The following is a 21,814-nucleotide window of genomic DNA, read 5'->3' as shown; positions in this document are numbered from 1 at the left end:
GACTGAAACAGGCTCCAGGCTCTGAGCTGTCAGCACAGAGCCCAACGCGGGGCTCGAACTCACGGACCGTGAGATCATGACCTGAGCCGAAGTCGGACACTTAACCGACTGAGCCACCCAGGTGCCCCTATCTGCCTGTTAAGATTCAAGAGAAATATCTTAGCAACACCTGCCAGTGTGAAGACCTAATATAAAGAATAAGGGCAGCCACCTGATGAACACTAACATGTTCCCAAAAGGCCTGAAATAAACCCTGATGTTTACAGCCAAATGACTTTCAAAAAGGGTACCAAGATAATTCAGTGGGAAAAGAATCTTTTCAACAAAAATGGGCTAGAAAACTGAATATCCACATACAAAATAATGAAGTTGGACCTCTACTTCATACCACATACAAAACTTAGCTCAGAAAGTATCCAACTTTAAGAGTTAAACTATAAAACTCTTAGAAGAAAATGCAGGTATAAATCTTCATGACCTTGGATTTGGTAATGATTTCTAAGATAAGACACCATCTTACAAAGCACAAGTAACCAAAAACAAGATAAAATGGCCGTCAAAATTAAAACAGTGACTCAGGGGCGCCTTGGTGGCTCAATCCATTAAGCGTCCAACTCTCGATATTGGCTCAGGTCAAGATCCCAGGGTCATGGAATCAAGCCCCGCAATGAGCTCTGTGCAGAGCATGATGAACCTGCTTGAGATTTTCTCTCTCTCTCTCTTTCTCTTTCTCTCTCTCTCTCTCTCTCCCCCTCCCAATACCCCTCTCCACCGCTGGCATGCTCTTTAAAAAAAACACAAAAAACAGTGACTCAGGGACACTATAAAGACAGTGAAAAGACAACATTTACAAAACATATCTGATAGGGGTCTAGTACCTAGAATAAGGAAATACTGTAACTCAATTTATTTTTTTTTCAACGTTTATTTATTTATTTGGGGGGGGGGGGGGGACAGAGAGAGAGCATGAACGAGGGAGGGGCAGAGAGAGAGGGAGACACAGAATCGTTAACAGGCTCCAGGCTCTGAGCCATCAGCCCAGAGCCCGACGCGGGGCTCAAACTCATGGACCGCAAGATCGTGACCTGGCTGAAGTCGGACGCTTAACCAACTGCGCCACCCAGGCGCCCCACGTAACTCAATTTAAAAACAAAGCAATTGGGGCGCCTGGGTGGCTCAGTCGGCTAAGCATCCGACTTCGGCTCAGGTCATGATCTCACAGTCCGTGGGTTCGAGCCTCGCATTGGGTTCTGTGCTGACAGCTCAGAGCCTGGAGCCTGTTTCAGATTCTGTGTCTCCCTCTTTCTCTGACCCTCCCCTGCTCATGCTCTCTCTCTCTCTCTGTCTCAAAAATAAATAAACGTTAAAAAAAAAGTTTTTTTTAATAAATAAAAAAAATAAATAAAAAACGACGCAATTAAAAATGGGAAAGGGGTGCCTGGGTGGCTCAGTCGGTTAAGTGTAGGACTCTTGATTTCAGCTCATGTCATGATCTCACAGTTCATGAGAGCCCCACATCAGGCTCCATGCAGAGCCTGCTTGGAGTTTTCTCTCTCCCTCTTTCTGCCCCTCCCCTGCTCACACTCTCTCGAACTTTAAAAAAAGTGGGGAAAAGATAGGAATACGTTTACCCAAAGAAGATATACAAATGGCCAGTAAGTACATGGAAATGCAAATCAAAGCCACAATGACATATCACTTCACAGCCACTAGGAAAGCTATAAGCAATAAGAGAGACAATAGTAAGTGTTGGCAAGGATGTGGAGAAATTAGATCCCTCATACGTTGTTGGTGATGCAGTCATTTTGGAAAACAGCCTGGCAGTGCCTTAAAAGTTAAACAAAGCATTAGCACAGGACCCAGCAATTCCACTCCTAGGTATATACCCAAGAGAATAAAATATGTCCACACAAAAACTTGTACACAAATGTTCATTACAATGTTGTTCATAATAGCCAAGAAGAGTGGAAAATAACCCAAATGTTCATCAAGTGATGAACGGATAAATAGAATGTGGCCTATCCATAAAATGGAGTATTATTCAGAAATAAGAAGTGAAGTACTGATTGATACTGCAACATGAATGAACCTTGAAAACATTACAGTAAGTGAACGAAGCCCGACGGAAACAGCTACACCCTTAATGATTTCATTTCTATGAAATGTCCAGAAAGTAGATTGGTGGTTCCCAAAGACTGGAGGGAGGGGAGCAGATGGGTTTAGGGTTTCTTTCTCTTTTCAGTACTGAAGAAAATGTTCTAGAATTAGACAATGGTGAACGTTGTATAAATACAGGAAAAGCCACTGAATTGTATGCTTTAAAAGGGTGAATTTTATGGTATGTGAATTCATTTCTAAAGAAAAAACTTTTTTAACATCCAACATGGAAGTACAAAAACTTGAGGATATAAAACATATACTTCGCTACAGAGGATTGCCATATCTAGCAGAAAGGTTAGGTGCTTAGCTGAACAACCCTAACAAAAAAATGTTTTAAAAAAGGCAGTTGACTCAGTAGCAAAAGCCAGCCATGGTGACTCACCAAAGAATGGAGGGCCACTGTAAACTTTCCAGTCCTCTAGAAATAACAAGGTAGAAGTGACAGGAAGGAAGCAGGACTTCAGCAAAATCTACAAAGTTCAAAAATGATGAAAATGGCTGAAAACAATAGAAGCTTTTTCTGAGAAACCAACAGCAATGAGAATGCACTCCTTTCCCTCTGTGGCACAGAAAGAAGAACGAGGAAAGTCACTGGGCTGAAAGATCCACAGTGCCATCTGGAAGCATGCAACTGCCACGACCCAGGTTGCACGTGCAGGGGCTGTATGTCAGAGTGACAGAGAAGCAGGCCAGGGACCCTTCCCTGGACAAGAAGTCTTCTCTACCTGAAAATACCATCAGGGGATCAAGAAGAAGCTGTTGTGGATGGGGTAGGAAAGCTTTTATTAAATACATTTTCATGAAGCAAAAAACTATTAAAAAAAAAAACAGGATTAAAGTAAGAGTAACTGAAGAGAAACTAAATTGTGGAAAATTTCGGAAAAAGTGTATCAGGAAAAAACTTCTTGGCAGCCAGCACCGTTGCCTCCACAAGAAGAATCATCTCTTGAAAATTAAAAAGTCATTGAGACAAAGAGCAAGCAATCCCAAAAGAACATAAGCTGTGTGGTCTGGGAGGTCTTTCCCAGAATACTCGCCAACACAGCCAGCTTTTTCTTTCTTTTTCTGGCAACAGCAAGAGGCAAACCTAAATTAGAGGGCCAGCAATCAAACACAATGAACTGGAAGCCCCCGGACTCATGGCAGGCCATTTCAGTTGCTGCAGGCGCACCAGCGCATCCAGCAGAGATGAGTGTAAGTAAGCAGCTGCTCCGGGGGCCAGCTATACCACAAGGTCCTCAGTTTGAAATCTGGGGAGTTTACATCTCAGAGGGACCAGAAGGGTCATCTACAGAGAGAGGGCCACTAAGAGAAGATCTCATCCAGGCCCTTTTATTTTAGAGGTGAAAATCTGCAAGCAAAACAAGTAAAATGACTTTTGCTTACAATAAAGTATTGACGGCCGAGCAAGGACTAGACATAAAGTCCCCCAATCCTGATGTTCCACCATGCTGCATGTAGAAACAAGCCTTGGGTGGGGGGGGAGGGGGGAGCTGACGTCTATTAAAACGGTATCTGAAGTCACCTACTGGTTAGATCTTTTTCCCAAGTAAAATCTCCATTTTTGTGTGTCAGCAGAGCAGGTGTCAAAGACTAAGCAAGTAAAGCTTCCATGAGCTTACTGCTCCAAATCAAACCAACACTTGTTAAATACCACCATATGCAACGCAAGCAGAGACTTAAGAGTCTAATATTACAAAAGAACACCCAAAAAAGAAGCACAAAGGAAGAAAACTCCAGAATGATAAAAACAGGATTGGCAAACTACAGCCCACTGGCCAAATCCATCCCACTGCCTGCTTTTGTACAACCCAAGAGCTAAAAATGGTTTTTACATTTTTAAATGGCTGGGGGAAAAAAAATCAAAAGGGTATTATGTAACATATGAAAAGAGTATGAAATTCAAATTTCAGTGTCCATAAATAAAGTTTTACTGGAACATGGCCAAGATCATTTATTTACATAATTGTCTATGGCTGCTTTCACACTGGAACAGCAGAGTTGAGTAGCTTCAACAGAGACCGTATGGCCTGCAAAGCTTAAAATATTTACTACCTGGCCCTTTACAGAGTCACTTTGCCAACCTCTTATATATTATGAAATGACAAGGAAAGGAGATAAAAACTAGTGTTATGGAAGTCTAAATAGCAAGTGCACAGCAAAAATAAATTCAGGATTACCACTTCAAGTTATACAAACTGCTCCTTTTTGAAATCAGAGAAGAACAGAGGTATATAACAATAAGAATTTAGTTTCAGAGTCAAAGCAGTGTCAGTGGTTAATTGGTTCTATCAGCCTCAGTTTCCTCATTTATAAATGTTCACAAAACATGTAAGAATACCCACGAGAGTTGTTACGAAACCTAAACGAGAATAAAAGCACTGAGCACAGAGGCTGGTCAAAAGACCCAATACATAACGCCAATATTGTTATAAGAAATGGCTCAAGGGGCACCTGAATGGCTCATTCAGTTAAGTGGCAGACTCTTGATTTCGGCTCAGGGCATGATCTTGTGGCTCGTGAGATGGAGCCCCATACTGGGCTCCACGCTGACAGCTGACGACACGCAGAGCACCTGCTTCTGATTATCTCTCTCCCTCTCTCTCTCTGCTCTTCCCCAACTTGTGCCCACTCACTCTCAAAATAAACAAACAAAAAAGAGGGGAGCCTGGGTGGCTCAGTCAGTTAAGCATCAGACTCTTGATTTTGGCTCAGGTCACGATCTCCCGGTTCATGGGTTGGGAGCCCACGTTGGGCTCTGCGCTGACAGTGAAGAGCCTGCTTGGGATTCTCTCTCTGCTCCTCCTGTGCATGCTCTCCCTCTCTCTCAAAATAAATAAACTTTTAAAAACATTATTTAAAAAAAAAAAGAAGAAAACAGCTCAGACTGTAGTCACAAGTAAAGACTGTAAGAGTATGTACAATAGAAAAAGGTGGACATTTCCTCCAGGAGTATAAAAGAAGGTATCAAAATCATGGAAATTCTCCCACAACTGAATTCAGTCAAAAAGGATTAAATAGTGGCTACACTGAGACACAGGGGATGCTTCCACGACAGCAAGTTTATTGAAGTGGTGACAATGAGACCTGTAACACTTCCTGCTAGGCTCATGAAGCAGAGTGGAAGTAACAAAACTTTTCAATACCAGAAGGAACTAAAGAATAATAATTTTAGATCATTTGCCAAAATAGCAATCAATGTACTTCCTACAATTTTACTTCTAGGGCCATAAAGTAAAGGAACTGGATCACAAAGATTACAGGTGCGGAATATCTGAAGAACGTCCATATGCAAGTGGAGATCAAAGAAGCCGAACTGAAAGAACCCTGGGCTGACAGTGACAACCATGGATTGATTCTTTTCAAAAGGGCTATTTTGAAGATTATGATTCTGACTTTGGAGGACCTGCAGGGGTTGGCACTGGAAGGAATCACATGTAAAATTCCTTAAGTAATAATTTATTGACTTAAAGAAGTGAACAAGTCTGTGCTCAAAAACTTCCAATGTTATTACTATTAAATTCATATTATTTATATGTTAAAAAAAGGATTAAATAACCCATAATCTACCTTCCCCATTTGCCAGCTAAGATACCCCCTCCCTAGAGAGGTAAATGTTATGTGTTTGTCAGAACTTTTGTCCTCAAAGGTAATGTTAAGTATCATATCTTATGTCTGCACTGAACTTCATCCCTGACAAAGAGTGGTGGCGATCAAAGCCTCAGGTGACCATGAACTGTGAAATCAGTCTTGAGTCTGAAAACAAATTCAAGTAAAAACCATTCCAAGCACTGTGATGTTCCCTCCTGTATAAATAAATGAGGGCAATACTACGACCACCGTCTTCTCTGGATTGTGAGGATTACTAAGTGAGACGCCTCACGGCACCTGACTCCTAGCAGGTACTCAGTAACGTTAAGGGCACATTGGTCTCCCCCCCCTCCCCTCCCCCCCTCCCCTCCCCCCTCCCCTCCCCTTCCCTCCCCTTCCCTTCCCTTCCCTTCCTATCCTCCACCCCCTGCATCCTCATAACCATGCTCTGAGGAAGCAGAGCAGGCACCATTCTCCTCACTTTCTGAGGAAACGGTGGCACTTATACGATGGCATCAGAGCTAGGACACACGTCTTCCCAGCACACTTCCAATAAACCCCAAATACTAAATATATGTGAAATGGGAGTCAAAAATTGGTGGCAGAGGGCAAAATAGGTGAAGAGAGTCAAAAGGTACAAACTTCTAATTATAAAACAAAGTAAGTCGTGGAGATGCAACGCACAGCACGGCAACTACTGTATTGCATATTTGAAAGGTGCAAAGAGAACTTAAAAGATCTCATCACAAGAAAAAAAAATCTGTAACTATGTACGGTGAGATTCTAACTAGCCTTATTGTGAACATTTTATATATCCAACTGTTATGCCGTACAACCGAAACTAATATATATACTAATATATAGCTTACATAAAACACCAAGGTTGTAACTTCTGCACAAATAAAGCCTCACCATGAAGGAACTGACTCAATCTCCAGGAAGCCTGTACCAGGATGTACCCAGGATGATGGTCCTCTGCAGAGCCAAGTTCTCACTACTCAATGCTGAGCCCCGCTGTTGTCAAGGATCCAGAGATCGAGACACAGTTATGCAGAAATAAGAGAACTCAGGAAGAACTGTATGTCAGGCAAATGTGTCATTTCAGAGAAATCCATTTCAGTTGTCAAAAGAAAATCTCAAAGTGGGCAACAGTCACGTGCGAAAATTACCAAAGAAAGAAGCAAAAATTGACTTCAGAACATAAAAGATTATCACTTAAAGGATTTTGACCCCTCTACCAAATGCTTAAGGTCAAGTACTTACACTATATTAAAGATGAAAAATTACTGTAGTGAACAGGGCTTTTTGTTGGAGATTTTGCTGTTTAAATTTATTTTTTCTTATTTTTATTTTGAGGGGGAGAGAGAGAGTGCACAAGCATGGAAGGGGCAGAGGGAGAGAGAAACCCAAGCAGGCTGCACACTCAGCACACAGCCCAACATGGGGCTCGATCCCACAAACCGTGAGATCATGACCTGAGCTGAAATCAAGAGTCAGACGCTAAACCAACTGAGCCACCCAGGCACCCCTAAAATGCTTTGGAATCACAGAATTGAAACCTTCTCTAAGCACACAGTTCAAAAAGGCTCTCACACCCAAAAAGGATCTTGGGTTTTAAAGAGAGTCCCTCTTTCTTCCTATGCTAGTTATCTGGTGGGAATTTTAAAAATTTACATATGTGGTCTAATTAGGTTGTATAGTCAGGAAAGCCAGAAGCTCCTCAACGTCTCTAAAGTTTTAAGGAAAAACTGATGGAAGTTCAGTTACAATAATTAAGAACATTCTGTAAGAGAGGAGAGCACCATCCACATTTTTGGTTTCAGTGAAGCCTTGGAATCTTGGTTGTAATCTCTTTACCTCTCAGAGTTGTCCTTATCATCATAGAGGAATGGGATTATCAAAAACAATGCCTGAGTCCCCCTCTCTAATCTACAAGGAGTGGTTTTGGGAGATGCCAAAAGAAATTCTGTTAATTTGCAAGACACCGGATTTTCTTTCGTTCTTAACCGAATTCTAAAATTTCCTCCTCCCATCCTCCATACCTTTGGCCTTCTCCACAATGTGGATTGTCCAGATCAAAACGTAGAGTAGTATTTTCAGCCAGCATGTGGAGGGGACAGGAAGAAGAGTCTCTACTGCTAACCAACTATAGCTTGAAAGCACTGAACAGTTATGTCACTGCAGCCACCATGGCTACAGACTAGAGAGAAAAATGACTCAGTTGAGTCCCATCATCTTTCAACTGAAACAAAAGAATAAAAAAGGCAGAAGTGAGAAGGGTGCACAGAAAGCCTCTGAAAAAAATTACAGACCAGAAATCACGGGAGAGCCTGTTAGAAATGCAGACACACCAATTCCACCCAGGACCTACAGAAGCAGAACCTGCATTTCAATAAGATCCTTGAGTGATGGGTATGCACAATAAAGTTATTAATTCCCTGCCTCTTTATCCCCACCCTAACTCCCTGGCTTAGAAACATGTTCTCCAGCAAATTCAGCTTAAACTATCTCCACAAAGAGGCCTTCCAAATCCCCGAACTGGGTCAGACAGCCTTGCTACGTGTGCTCTCTGACTACACCATACTTCTACTCATGGAATTCATCTCAACACTAAATAGTATAGTTGTTTAGTACTGGCTTTCCTCTCTAAGCTACAAGATCTATAACGGCAAGGACCAGGTCTATGTTACTCACCCTGATAGCCCCCGAGCCCAAAACAAGACCAGAGACAAAGTCAGCATTCAATAAGTATTTTTTGAATAAATGAATGGCCCTACTGTGTAAAAAGCACAGTGCCAGATTCTGGAGAGAAGGGACAAGAACAATCAAGACATGGTCCTTGTCCTTAAACAACTCCTAGCTTAGTGGATTTTTGCCAAAGCTAACGAGAGCCAGGATCTCAAGAGCACGTGCCACACTCACAGCTGTTTTCCTATTTCTCTGCCAAATGACAACAGGTAGCCCAAATGTTCTCCAAGGCCTTCCACCCACCCCCTTGGCATGATCCACAGGCAGGCATGTCCTCACCCAGTCCGCTTCATCCCGTATTCTCCACTCCCGGAGTTCAGTCCCTTGTCCAGCCTTCTCTCTGCCCTCTATAACGCAGCTCCAAGTCCTCAGCATCATTCCATTCTCCCCTAGGAAGTCTGTGCTGCTGCTGAGAACATTTTCCTCAGCACCCCCTTCCCTCAGCAATCCTCTTATAACGTGATGTCGAATTTCCCTTGTTACCTCCTTCAAGAATGTCTTACCTGACTCCTTTGTAACCACTCAATTGATTGTTTCCTGTGAGCTGTCAAGTCTACTCTATTCAACAGAAACCACTCAAATCTATATCCCAGACCACACTGGAGAATCTCCCAATTAACTGTTCAATATTCAATTGCCTTCCCACTTTCCTCAGTCATTTCCCATATCCCCCAAAGGGACACTAAGCAAATGCAGTAATTTCATCTATGATTATATTCTCCACGATTCTTATATTTATTCTTATTTAACAGACAAGCATCTCTCGGTAGATTTACACCCCAAAGTCTATATCCAAATACCTAAGGTAACAAAAACATATTTGAATTCCTTAACTGGTAGCAACGAAAGTAACACTATTTCCTTTTAATCATCAGAGAAGCAACTCACAGAGAAACGTAAGCAGACAGGAAAAGAACACACCATGACAGGGACAGAAGTGCTGAGAGAAGGCACCGGCAAGCTTAGGCCACCATCAAGCCAGCTCACAGCTGCTCACAGCTGTTGGCAACAGGCTCATAATCCAACCCCCCCACCCTTTCACACCCTCCCCCCACCACCACCAGATCCCAGTTGGAGTCCAACGCAGCCACTAAAAAAATCAAATTCTAGACTCTAGGACTCTGATGAAGCACTGTATTATAGATGTGTTCCTGTGCGGGTCACGGGCAGGGTTAACAATTCCAAGGCCTGTGCCTTCTGAATGTTTTCCACATCCCAACCTGTAACAGTGATTACCAAACAATGATGGACAGGAGCCCTAATCCAAAGATTTGGTTGGGGACTCTCAGAAATTTTAAAGCACTAAAAGCACTTTCAAAAGTTACTGATTTGTGGGGGCGCCTGGGTGGCTCAGTCGGCTGAGCATTCCAACTTCGGCTCAGGTCATGATCTCACGCTTCGTGGGTTTGAGCCCCGCGTTGGGCTCTGTGCTGACAGCTCAGAGCCTGGAACCTGCTTCAGATTCTGTGTCTCCCTCTCTCTGCCCTTCCTCCACTTGCGCTCTGTGTCTTTCTCTCTCAAAAATAAATAAACATTAAAAAAAAATTTTTTTAAGTTACAGATTTGTACTTTTTCTTAAACATTTCAAAATATACACTTCTAGGGTAACTGGCCTCAGCCTATCTTACGGGTTTCAATAACTGATGCAGTTTTTCTGTTTCCATACATTTCGTATACATGCCCACTCTGCATTTCAGAACTACTGCATACAGACAATCATATAAGAGGAGGGATGAAGATCATATGCCTCTTGAACTTCTGTGTGTTCACCACAGGTAGTGGAGGCAACTCCCCAAAGACACAGGCTTCTTCTCTTAAGGAAACCCAAGAAAAAGTTGTTCCTGATCGCAAACAAGACCTCCCCTCCTCTGCGCAGTAACTGAGAGGTGAACCAGCAGTGGCCAAGGTAGGGTGGAGAAGCCTGGGAGTGCATTCCAGGAGCTACTCGGTTACTGGATCCATCCAGCCCTCATCCCCACTCTGACTCCTGACTCCTCAGGACCAATGCTCAGAGGAAGGAGGGAAGTGCCCCATGATTCCTGATCCAGGGAGGCAGCGGCCAGAGGGCAGCTCCCGTGGCTGCCATCCCTGACTCCTCACAGCACTGCTGGCATAGTGGCCCTGAGTACAATAGGTCACATCATAGTCCAATGATAAGGAGGGTTAAGAGGGCTGACACTAGAAACAGCTAAATGAAAGCACACCAGAGATCCCGAAATACCCAAGAGAAATGAAGATTAGTACCTTGAGTATTTCTCAGGCTTGTTTCCACGAAGTCCTATGCATTTTTCCTCAGAATGAACTTACAGCAATAGGGATGCCAGCTTATAAAGCATAATACTCAGCACTATTCAGAGTGAATCATCTCTAAAGGACATCTAATAAGTTTATTTTGATTTATATGCAGGACTGACTGCAGAACTTAGGATGCACTTCAATTTCTATGCTACCCATGAAAAACATTAATTTTCCCATTTTATTTTCCAGATTTGTTTGGAAACTTTTCCTATTTGAAACGTTCATGGTCAATTTTTGATGTCAAAATAAAGTACAAATCACAAATCTACCATAAACATTTCAGAGTCCTTTATTGCTAAATTAATGCACCATCCCAGGATTCTTATAATTAAAATCCTAGGAAAACTATGATGGGGGATTAAAAATGGAAGTCTCGGGGCGCCTGGGTGGCGCAGTCGGTTAAGCGTCCGACTTCAGCCAGGTCACGATCTCGCGGTCCGTGAGTTCGAGCCCCGCGTCAGGCTCTGGGCTGATGGCTCGGAGCCTGGAGCCTGTTTCCGATGCTGTGTCTCCCTCTCTCTCTGCCCCTCCCCCGTTCATGCTGTTTCTGTCCCAAAAATAAAAAAAATTAAAAAAATTAAAAAAAAATGGAAGTCTCCAATCATCTAACACACCTGGAGATCACCCTACTACCTGCTGGTGGCCCAGCCTAGTCCCTCCATCCTCCAGCACAAGGCACAGATTTGCATACCTCCTCAAGAAGCTAAACAGAAGGTATCTAGCCTATCTGGAATTTCCTTGCATTATCTTCACTGCAGGTACTGCCCCTCCATTTTTATTAAAAACATCCATAATATTCTACATATCCTATGCTAACCATAAAGTCCAGCTCTCTGATTCCCCTCACGTTTGGGGGAGCACACTCTCTAATGAATAACAAAATAAATACATTTCTTTAACATATAAAGCACAGAAATTTCAAATCCAAGTTTACGGACAGCTCACAGACACAGAGCATCTTTACTTTCAGCATTACTGTGCTCGCTTCGGCAGCACATATACTTTCAGCATTACCATCAACCACTTTCAAAAACCAATTTTCTAAGTTCCTGTCCCTCAGATAATCTAAGTCCCAAGCTTCTTATTGTCCCTACATTGGCTTTCAGCTTCTCCTGTTGACAATCAAAGAAGCGCATTTTCTACCACACAAGAGAGAGAGAGATACTCTCATTAAGAGCACTGATAAGGGAACACTTAAGAATTAAATGGAAACCAAGCAGTGGAGCCAACAGCCCTATAGCTGCCTGGCCACGTAAAGGAAAGTTATTCCTCCAGAGCTAGAATCTGATGACTGACACTGGGGCAGGGCAGGCTTACCCAGGCAGGAGCTGGGCCTGTGCCCCACAGAGAGCCTGCAGGAGGTCTCAGGAGATTCTAAAGCTCTCACAAGAGAGGAGTTTAACAAGATAACTGGGCTTTAAAGTAATAGAGGCAACCTCCTGGCCTCTGGGCTGTGAAAGGGCTCACCTGCCAGGAGTAATAACACAAGCAATTACTGCACACAGAATAATAGATCTCAGCAGGATTCCAGGACCCAGGCACTCCAGAGTCCCCCCTTCCACAGAGGGAAGGAAAGGGATGCAGGGAAAGAATGCACCACTTTTCATGAAGACCTTGGAGAGTCCTATTAGGTAAGCAGATAAATTACACTTGGCATAGTAATTCACTGTTTTGGGTTGTTACCAAAAATAAAAATGCCCCTGGTATTAAAGGCTATCAAACAATGGATTTTCCCTCTCCTGGAACAGAATTCATAAAGTTTAAAAGTTCACTAACCTCCCATTCCAGAGACTAGGAACAAAGACTCAGAACCTCGCTTCTTGTTCCTTTCTCTACTACAAACTTCGAGCAACACTTAGTCACTTTAGGCAAGTTGCCTTAACCTTACACATTGCATCCAGATTACTCACAGCTGCTTTCAAGACCATCTGAGTATTCCCACCTGTACTTAGCCATATCTCCTGCCTTTTACCTCATCCATTTTATTCCTCTGCCTCTGTCAAGACCTGTCACTTTCACCACCTTCCCAGAAAAGATTTTTAAAACAAATGGATATGAAAATATGACATTTGATTTTCCAATGCGTCCATTCTCCAAAAAACATCAATACTTAAATTCACAAGTTCCCCTTTCCACCATAAAACAAAGCTACCTACCTCTATTTAACAGCAACATTTTAGTAAGACTGACAACTAAAATTTCATCAGACCAAAGCTCTTCCCAGAACCAAGCACATAACCTGAGGTCTCAAGCCTAGGCTGCCTACTCTCCATTAAAGGCTTTCCTTAGCCATGAGACCCTCCCCTCAGCCATCCTAGTTGCTAGATTTACAGAAACACCTACCTTCTGTTTATTTAGGTCTCTGCGAACTCTGTGACCCCACACTCTCCCAGATTTAACTGTTCTTACTAAGCACAGTAAACATACATTTCATCACTGGAATCACATACTCTGAAGTGAAAAGAGGTGTTACTGATAATTATGCCAAGACAACAGGTGTGAACAGCAAGAGCCCAGGCAGACTGGGATGGAAGCTGCCCTGTCATTACAAAGGTGCCAAGGCCAGGTAAAGGAGCTGTTCCTTGCAAATAACTAATTTATGTTCTTGCTGGGAGACTGGAGGTTTAGGGAACTGGCATAGAGAACCAAAAAAACCCCAAATAAATTTGGATTATTTGGTTCCCCCGGGGGATAAAGAAAATAGAAAATGTTTTACATCGCAGTGAAAAACTGTTATATATACCAGAATTTAATATTTACACACACATAAGAACTGTCCCCTTTCCAAATCTCCTTCAGTCATTCCTATTAAATGAAGAAAAAAGTTCCAGTCTGGTGGCAAGAAGCCTTTAGCACAACTTCATCACTTGTTAAACTTTCTTCATAGCCTTCTGCAAAACACCATACCAAGCTAGAATTTAATAACACTTTATTTTCATTGTGCATTTTTTAAGGTACTTTCTAGTTATGGCAAGTAACACTGGTTTCCCATTGTCAATAGTGAAATTAAGTTTGCTTTAAAAATAATATTTCAGGGGCGCCCGGGTGGCTCAGTGATTTGAGCATCCAACTTCAGCTCAGGTCCTGATCTCACGGTTTCTGAGTTCGAGCCCTGCATCGCATTCTGCTGTCAGAGCAGAACCCACTTCAGATCCTCTGTCTCTGTCTCTCTCAATCTCTGCACCTCCCCCGCCTTGTGCTCTCTCTCTCTCTCAAAAATAAACATTAAAAAGTTTCTTTAATAAAATAATACTCCAATTTTTAGAATAGTTGATTGCCAAAAGATTTTCAAACGAAATAGAAGCAGAGGCAGTGTTCCCATGCCAAAACCATGGTAGGAATACACACACATCTGAAGCCCAGCAAACCTGAGGTAACCCATAACACCAAGGTTGGGATCAGCACTTGACTGAGAGGCTGCCAACACTAACTCCCCTGGTTCAGTCTCTCCAAACAACTCTAAAAATGGCAGTTTCCCCATACAGGATGTGGTCATGCTTACCACCACCTCCCATCGCCACCTTCTCATCCGAGAAGAAAAAGGAGGAAAAGCTGTGTGCCAGGCCATAGGAAAGTCAAACCTCCCACATGACCTTGCCTCTCACCTCCTCATGTCATCTGTAGCTCAGTAGCTGCACACTTCCTTAGTCATGGAGCTCTCTAGAACCCAGAGAAAGCAGATGAGGCCAAAGGTCAAAGAGCCTCCTCTCCTTTAAATAGCAGGACCTTGGGATGCTTGTGTAGCTCAGTCGGTTAAGCATCCGACTTCGGTTCAGGTCATGATCCCGTGGTTCATGAGTTTGCGCCCCGCATCAGGCTCTGTGCTGACAGCTCAGAGCCTGGAGCCTGCTTCCCATTCTGTGCCTCCCTCTCTCTCTCTGCCCCTCCCCCACTCACACTCTGTGTGTCTCTCTCTCTCAAAAAATAAATAAACATTTAAATAAATAAATAAACACCAGGACCTTGAAACAATTGAAGGTCTTCAAGCAAGTAAAAAGGAGTTATTTAATGATCCCCAGGTGGTTAAGCCCTGCCCTCTGCCAAAGAGATAAAATGGTTTTCAAGGATACCCTGGAGAAACAGGACTACCAAACATGCAGTGATTAATGAATAATAAGATATTAAGCTGTATTTTGCCCTAAATTTTATCTAAGATGGTATTTGTAAGAAATAAACAGGTTAAGTTTAAGTAAAGCCCCCCTACAACCACCAAAACCATTAACTGACATTAAAGCATACCAGCAACTGCACTTCCAGGAATGTACCTTACAGAAATGCCAATAACAAGAACACAAAGATGTAAAAACAACATTCAGTCAGTGTAGCAATGTTTAGAATCATGAAAAACTTAAAACATACATCAGCAAAAAAGTGGGTAAGTAAATACACCCAAATGATGGAATACTCTGCAACCATTAAAGAATGAGGTAGGATCTATAATGAGATATAATAGATAGCCATGACAATTTTTTTTAAAGTTGCAGGAAACATATATTATGACCCCATTTCTGTTTCTTAAAAAAAGAGGGAGGATGTATTACATTTCTGCATGAAAAGTGTGGAAACACATTTTCTTAGGGGAATGAGAATGAATGACAGAAAACCGAGAAGGGCAGAGGGAGATTTTTATATTTAATTTACATACTTCTACGCTACTTGAAATCTTATGAGCAGATTTTAAGTCCAAAACTTAAATATTGGTAATTATTAAATAATTAATGCTAGTTGGCATTCACCTGAACATTCTGAAGGAATTCAGGGATGAACTAGGAAACTGCTGCTCAAAACAAGGAAAAGCCACAAAGGGAATTATAGATGTAACCCTTAATCATAAGGACTTCAAAGACTTGAGAATTATAAAGAAAATTTTATTTCCATATTAGAATAAAAAGTAAAAACTGAGACCACCAAAGAGGTCATTTGGGGTTTTACTGATGTTGTTAACAATGGGGCTTATAAACAAGAAACAGGATAGAGACAAACCAGAAGGCCTAAGTGTGTGGCTCCCAAGGATTACAAAAGCAGAAAGTGAGCAGCACAGAATCATGTTTGTAGAGGACACTAAAGACTTCCAGAGTAATAATGTGCCAAGTTATTGGCGCCAAATTATAGGAAGATCCTAGGAACCTAAGCAAATAAAAGGAAAAGTGGCAGATGAGTGTTAAAATGAGCATATGGCCTAAATCAGGCATAGAAAACAACAACTTCTCAGCTGTCAGTTATGACCCAAGAATATGATCTCGGAGTCACTGTAAACGGACCCCTGAGGATATCAGCCTAATACTGAAGTACAGATTAAAAGCAATGCAAAGTGTCCTGGCAGCCATCAAGATAAGTGCTAAAAAGAAAGCGAAACTAGTATCCTCCCCTCATTAAATTCTGATGTACCCGCCCCACACACACTATGTTCCTTCTGTCATTTGTGTCCTGCCCCTTCAACTACATACAGAAAAGGAGTTAAACAAGATCAGTGGGTCTCAAATGCCAGTCCCAGATCCATCCAAAAAACGACTCTTTCAGAAACACTTAGGAGAGGCTTTAAAAAAAAAAACAGATTCCCAGGCCACATTCACAGAGATTCCATTTCTGTGCCTCTGAAAGACCCTTCTAGGTGGTCCTGAAGCATGGATCTGTTCAGGAAATCACTGGGAGGCTTCTCTCTAAATCTACTCTCAGGAAGGATTTAAGAAAGCGTACAATAAAAAATAAATTCAAAAGAAAAGAAACCATGTGAGGAACTACCAAGAACAGATTATGATTCCTATACTTGCACATTAAACAAAGTGGAAAAGATCTGCAAAAGACAATTAGGATCACCTACAGGAAGAAGTTTCAGCCTTGAAGTGTGAAAAAGCTAAGAACCCTACCAAGCCCCCCGAGATTCCTCCAATTAAGAGCAGGGCCAGAATAAACTCTCCCCATGAGCTACAGGTTCCCAGGGTGCCCTCCTCATCTCTACCCTTCTCAATTCAAGACTTATAGCCCCAGGAGAATGTCAGGGTGTTCCAATGCAGAGGTGAGACTGTGTGATTAAAACCCACCGCTGGCATGTTTCTCTAGGTCCCCAACAAGCACTCCCACTAGTCTATCCTGATACCAGTACTGAAGCCAGGAACCTCCCTAGTTCATTTCTATCCACCTTCAACCCACTCCACTATCCAATCACTTAGTCTAATTCAAATTTTAACTCTCGTCTTCCACACTACAAAAACCACATTACCACATTTCATATTTCATAATCTACTGTCTCAAAAAAAAAGGAAAAAAAAAAAAAACAACAAGCAACAGGAACAGAAAACATGTTTCATGCAGAATAAGCAGCAACTCAAAGTGAAGCCTACCATAAGGTAGATTTCTCAGTTTGGGTTCATCATGCCTAAAAGACACGCATTGTAAGGTTTCTTATACAATCACAGCCTTTGGGACTGTTGGGAGCTTAGAAACAACAGGTTTACCACTTCGTTAAAAAAGAAAGAGTCTGAGGGGCACCCAAGCAGCTCAGTCAGTTAAGCATCTGACTCTTGATTTCAGCTCAGGTAACGGATCTCAGTTTGTGGTTTGAGCCCTGCGCGAGGCTCTGCACTGACAGCACAGAGCCTACTTGGGATCCTCTCTCTCCCTCTCTGCCCCTTACCCGCTTGCTCGCTCTCGCTCTCTCTTTTGAAATAAATAAGCTAGGAAGGAAAGGAGGGAGGACGGGAGGGAGACTGAGAGGTGAAATGTCTTACCCCACATCACCCAAGTGGAGAATAGCAGCATCTGGGCTAGAACTTGTATCCCCTGAATCCTAGGCCAACGATCTCTCTTCTCTGCCAGGTTGCTTCCCAGAGACAATGTTAAGAAATTAGTTAATAAATTAATGTTAATAAATTCATATTAACGTTAATAAATTAATAAAGCTTATTAACTTTAAGCACAGATTCTCCAGTCTCCTCAATTCCTCCCCTTACACAGGAGGTTGGTGTTACAAGCCCATCCCAAGGAGACTACTTCCCACACAGAGAGAACCCAAAGCACCTCAAAATGTGTCAAGGCATAAAGAGAGGAGATGGTGCCTTAAATCACTCGTCATAAGCTTGTAAACGGAGACAATGTGCCAAGTCCAGTTTATATCACTGACTGAACATCTCAAAAATGACATGTGAAAATGTCACCTAAATTTTCATATGATGTTCACCTAGAAGTTGTTTTCCTTCCTAATTTTCAAAAAATGCCAACAGAAACCATTGTTTTTTTTCCCCAAACATCAGAGCTAAGTGTAAAAAACATTAGTATATCATATTGAGTCTCACTGAAAGTGAAATCCCACAACACTCCATCTGCATCAAATGTTCACAACCTGTGATTCTGCATTAATTTGTGCTGTAAAAACAAAAAGCATATGTCAGTCTCCCAAGAGAGGAATTAGCAACAGAAACTGGGTGTCTATCCATTTCCCAACAAGAAATAAGAGGAAAAGCTACATTAAGCCCCTTAAGAGTTGAATCCCTTCATTCCTTGTCCTGGATAAGACAAAGAATTTCCTACAATATTTATTAGCTATGCTGTTCCTGGGAGAAATGAAATAAAATAAATCCAAAGACCAGATTCCAAAGAATATCTACTGCACCCCCTGCTAGAACCACACCTGTCAGCTAGACCGCTAACCCACTGGAAGGTGGGTACACAAAAGGCCTTGGAACCTTCACTCATTTCCCAAATTTCACCCTCCAAGTAAACTGAGGCATAGACTCCACCAAATCATTTGCCCATTTAGGGGTGCCTGGGTGGCTCAGTCGGTTAAGCATCCGACTTCAGCTCAGGTCATGATCTCACAGTTTGTGGGTTCGAGCCCCGCATCAGGCTCTGTGCTGACAGCTTGCTCAGAGCCTGGAGCCTGCTTCGGATTCTGTGTCTCCTTCTCTCTCTGCCCCCTCCCCTGCTCACGCTTTGTCTTACTCTGTTTCTCAAAAATAAATAAATGTAAAAAAAAAAAATTTTTTTTTTAAATCATTTGCCCATTTATTACCAGCACCGATCACCACCAAACCTTAGGAGTCTTCCCTCATGATAATAAGCCACACTGTGCATGAGCTAGTTCCTTTCTGACCATTAGTTTGAGCTCTGAAGCACGCTACTCTGTGCTTCACCATCACTGTTCCTTACAGCTTGCTAGGTTAAAAGTGGTGCCAGAGGGGGGCAACTAGGTGGCTCAGTCGTCTAAATGTACGACTTCAGCTCGACTTCTCAGTTTGTGAGTTCGAGCCCTGCATTGGGCTCTGTGCTGACAGCTCAGAGCCTGCAGCCTATTTCAGATTCTGTCTCTGATTCTCTCTGCCTCTCCCCCACTTGTGTTCTGTCTCTAAGATAAATAAACATTAAAAAAAATTTTTTTAAAAAGTACTGCCAGAGGCCAGAGCAGCAAACTATTCCATGTAGCAATAAAATGCTAACAGAAATATAAACAAGGACAAGTTCTGCATGCTATTTAACTCTCATTGAGCCTGCTCTTGGCCTTTATCTTTTCAGCTAAGTACCTTTCGTTGAAAGATGGTAACCTTAGGAATACACAGGACTGGCTGACCGGAAGTCAAAAAAGCTTAGTCTTGGCCCCTTAAGAGACATGAACATGACCAACAGCAATTTTTTTTTATCAGTTCTCCATTGTTTACGTGTATTTAGTGAAGTTAATGTCAGATACTGATCTCACCAAGGTACCAGAACAACCACCTGCGCTGCTTTTTTTGCCTTCTATCACCCTAAAACACAAATGAATAGCTCACATTAAACCCATACCACTTATGTGGCACCCTGAACTTGAAGAAATTAAAGAGATACTATAAAAATACTGAAGATAAACATCCATGGGGTCCCTACAGCTTTTGCACTTGCTGTTCTCTCTACCAAGAACACACTTCTCCTACGGTTGATTCTTTCTTGTCCATCAGATCTCAGCACAAATGGTGACGAACAGCATTTTTTTAACCTTTCCTAAACACCTTATCTAACGGAGCCACTCCCTCCCTTAGTCCCAACCACCCCGTCCCATTCCCCTACCTGAAATCACTATCTCATAATATCGTGCATTTCTTGTTTACTTGTTTATTGTCTGTCTCCTTCATAAACCATAAGGGCAGGAATCTGGTCTACTTTTTACTACTGTTTCTCCAATACCCACACAAAGCTAGATGCACAATTTGTTCAAGAAAGAAAGGAAGTATGATTGCTCATCATTCTGTATCATTAGTTAGTACATGGCAGCAGCCACTGTTAGCATGACCAGAACCAGCTGGATGCTTCCTTTTCATACAGAAAAAAAATGACAGAAAACATTTAAGATACAGTAAAAACTTAGTACTCTTTTACTTGCCATCTTGATTGGAAGCCACCATGCTCACCTGCTGAGACGTGGGCAATTTTAAGACTATAGGGAAAAGCCTGCCATCCTATTCTACCTAGTTCTTTGCAAATGGCTCTACTAAAATATTATTCAGCCACCTTGTCCCTTTGAGTAGCAGAATAAGACTATTTTAAGTAGCTTAAGAAAGATGTGTTTTTTTTTTTTCTTTCAGTCTGCATGAGCTAAGTGCACGTAGGAAGGAGCAGATCAACGGACTACTACTTTTGTCCCCACTACACTCTGGAAAGACACATACTTCTTAGTTCAGAAACCTAAGATCTAAATTATAGACAGCATTTCCTACAAGCTGTACACTGGAGAAATTTCCACTAAGCTACTCACCAGGAAGCCTACATCCCACTTTAGAACAACCTGGCAGCACAATTCCCATTGAAGGAGGAAACTTGTGGCCATCTTCTCCTTTGGATGACCCTCTGCCTTAGTCGTCCAGTAGAGAATCTTGGTTCTTAGCATAAAACCAAAGACTGGCAGAGGGATTCCTTTCTCCTTAAGGCAATTACATGCGGTGGGGTGAAATGCTTTCGCACTGTCCTCTCTCTGGCCTTCTACACCATAAGCAGGTGCAGATATGCTGCTTCCATAGCCACTTCTGCTAAGCACACAGCTTCAAGAACCATGGCAGACTCACTCTGCTGTCCTGAAAGCAATCCATGTGCTCCTGCTTGGAAAGACACACAAACACAAGTTAGATGGGAAAATTAGGGTGAAAAGACATAGAAAAGGGCTCTATCCTCAAAACAGAAAGTAAATCAGGTGCATAAAACCAGAGAAAACAGCCATCTCTAATAGCTGCTAAGTGTGGTGACCAAATTCTATACTAAGTACCCCAAGACTTCTCTCAACCTCACATCCATTTAACATGTGCTGAAAATAATCTGCTGAGATCACAGAAAGTCTAGCATATCATTCAAAGAAATCCAGAGTTAGAATCTTTCAGGATTTTGAGAAAACAGTATCTGATTTAACAAAGACATTTACTTTTCCAGGTTATATTTTGTCTGCCCACACACTTGCCAGTCTCATCCCAACTCAAGAAATATAAATCCACCTTCAGTTTTTCCATCATCCTCACTGCCTTTTCAGTAACAGAACAGCTCCAAAATGCTTGTGTCAACTTACTGCCCACTTCCTCCTTAAACACATTCCAGAACCAACTCTGTTTCTGTCCCCTTGCTCCCACTCTCAGAGCAGACAGGGCCTCTACCTTCGCCATCGTTTTTAAAAACCGGTCAAATGCAAAGATTTTTTTTTACAACTTGATTCCCAAGTTCATTCTTCTTTTTTTTTTTTTTTCCAAGTTCATTCTTCTTTAACCTTAAAAAAGTAACAAAGGACTTACTAGAAACTTGCACCTTCCGTGGCCCTATAATCCGAGTTTTGCCCCCTCAAACAGAGGAAGGACTTTTCCTCTTCACTGCAGCAAAGCTCATCCCTAGACCATTTCAGACCTGCAACTCGGCCTTAGTCCAGACACATGTGGAGGGCTCACCCTGAAAAGCACACCCCTGGTTAGTCAGTGTTCCGGTTTCTACCCTTCTCCCAGTGGCAGTAACTACTATTTTCCAATTCTTCAAACTATTATTTCCTTCTCGCTTTCCTGTCACAGAGCTCCATCTT

General features: G+C 42.2%; 1 protein-coding gene and 1 non-coding gene across 2 annotated transcripts in view; one reads left to right on the top strand and one right to left on the bottom strand.

The window, feature by feature from the left end:
- The window catches only part of SND1 (staphylococcal nuclease and tudor domain containing 1), a 422,256-nt gene that overhangs the window by 397,687 nt on the left and 2,755 nt on the right, over nt 1-21,814 (bottom strand). The window lies entirely within an intron of this gene.
- Nucleotides 5,146-5,258, top strand: LOC111559641. Its single transcript, XR_002740765.1, has one exon. It is a non-coding gene; the product is annotated as a small nucleolar RNA SNORA1 (small nucleolar RNA).

The sequence above is a fragment of the Felis catus genome, chromosome A2, assembly GCF_018350175.1.
Source record: "Felis catus isolate Fca126 chromosome A2, F.catus_Fca126_mat1.0, whole genome shotgun sequence".
Classification (NCBI taxonomy): Eukaryota; Metazoa; Chordata; class Mammalia; order Carnivora; family Felidae; genus Felis; species Felis catus.
Note: the sequence above shows the minus strand (reverse complement) of the source record. Positions and strands in the feature narration are given on the sequence as shown.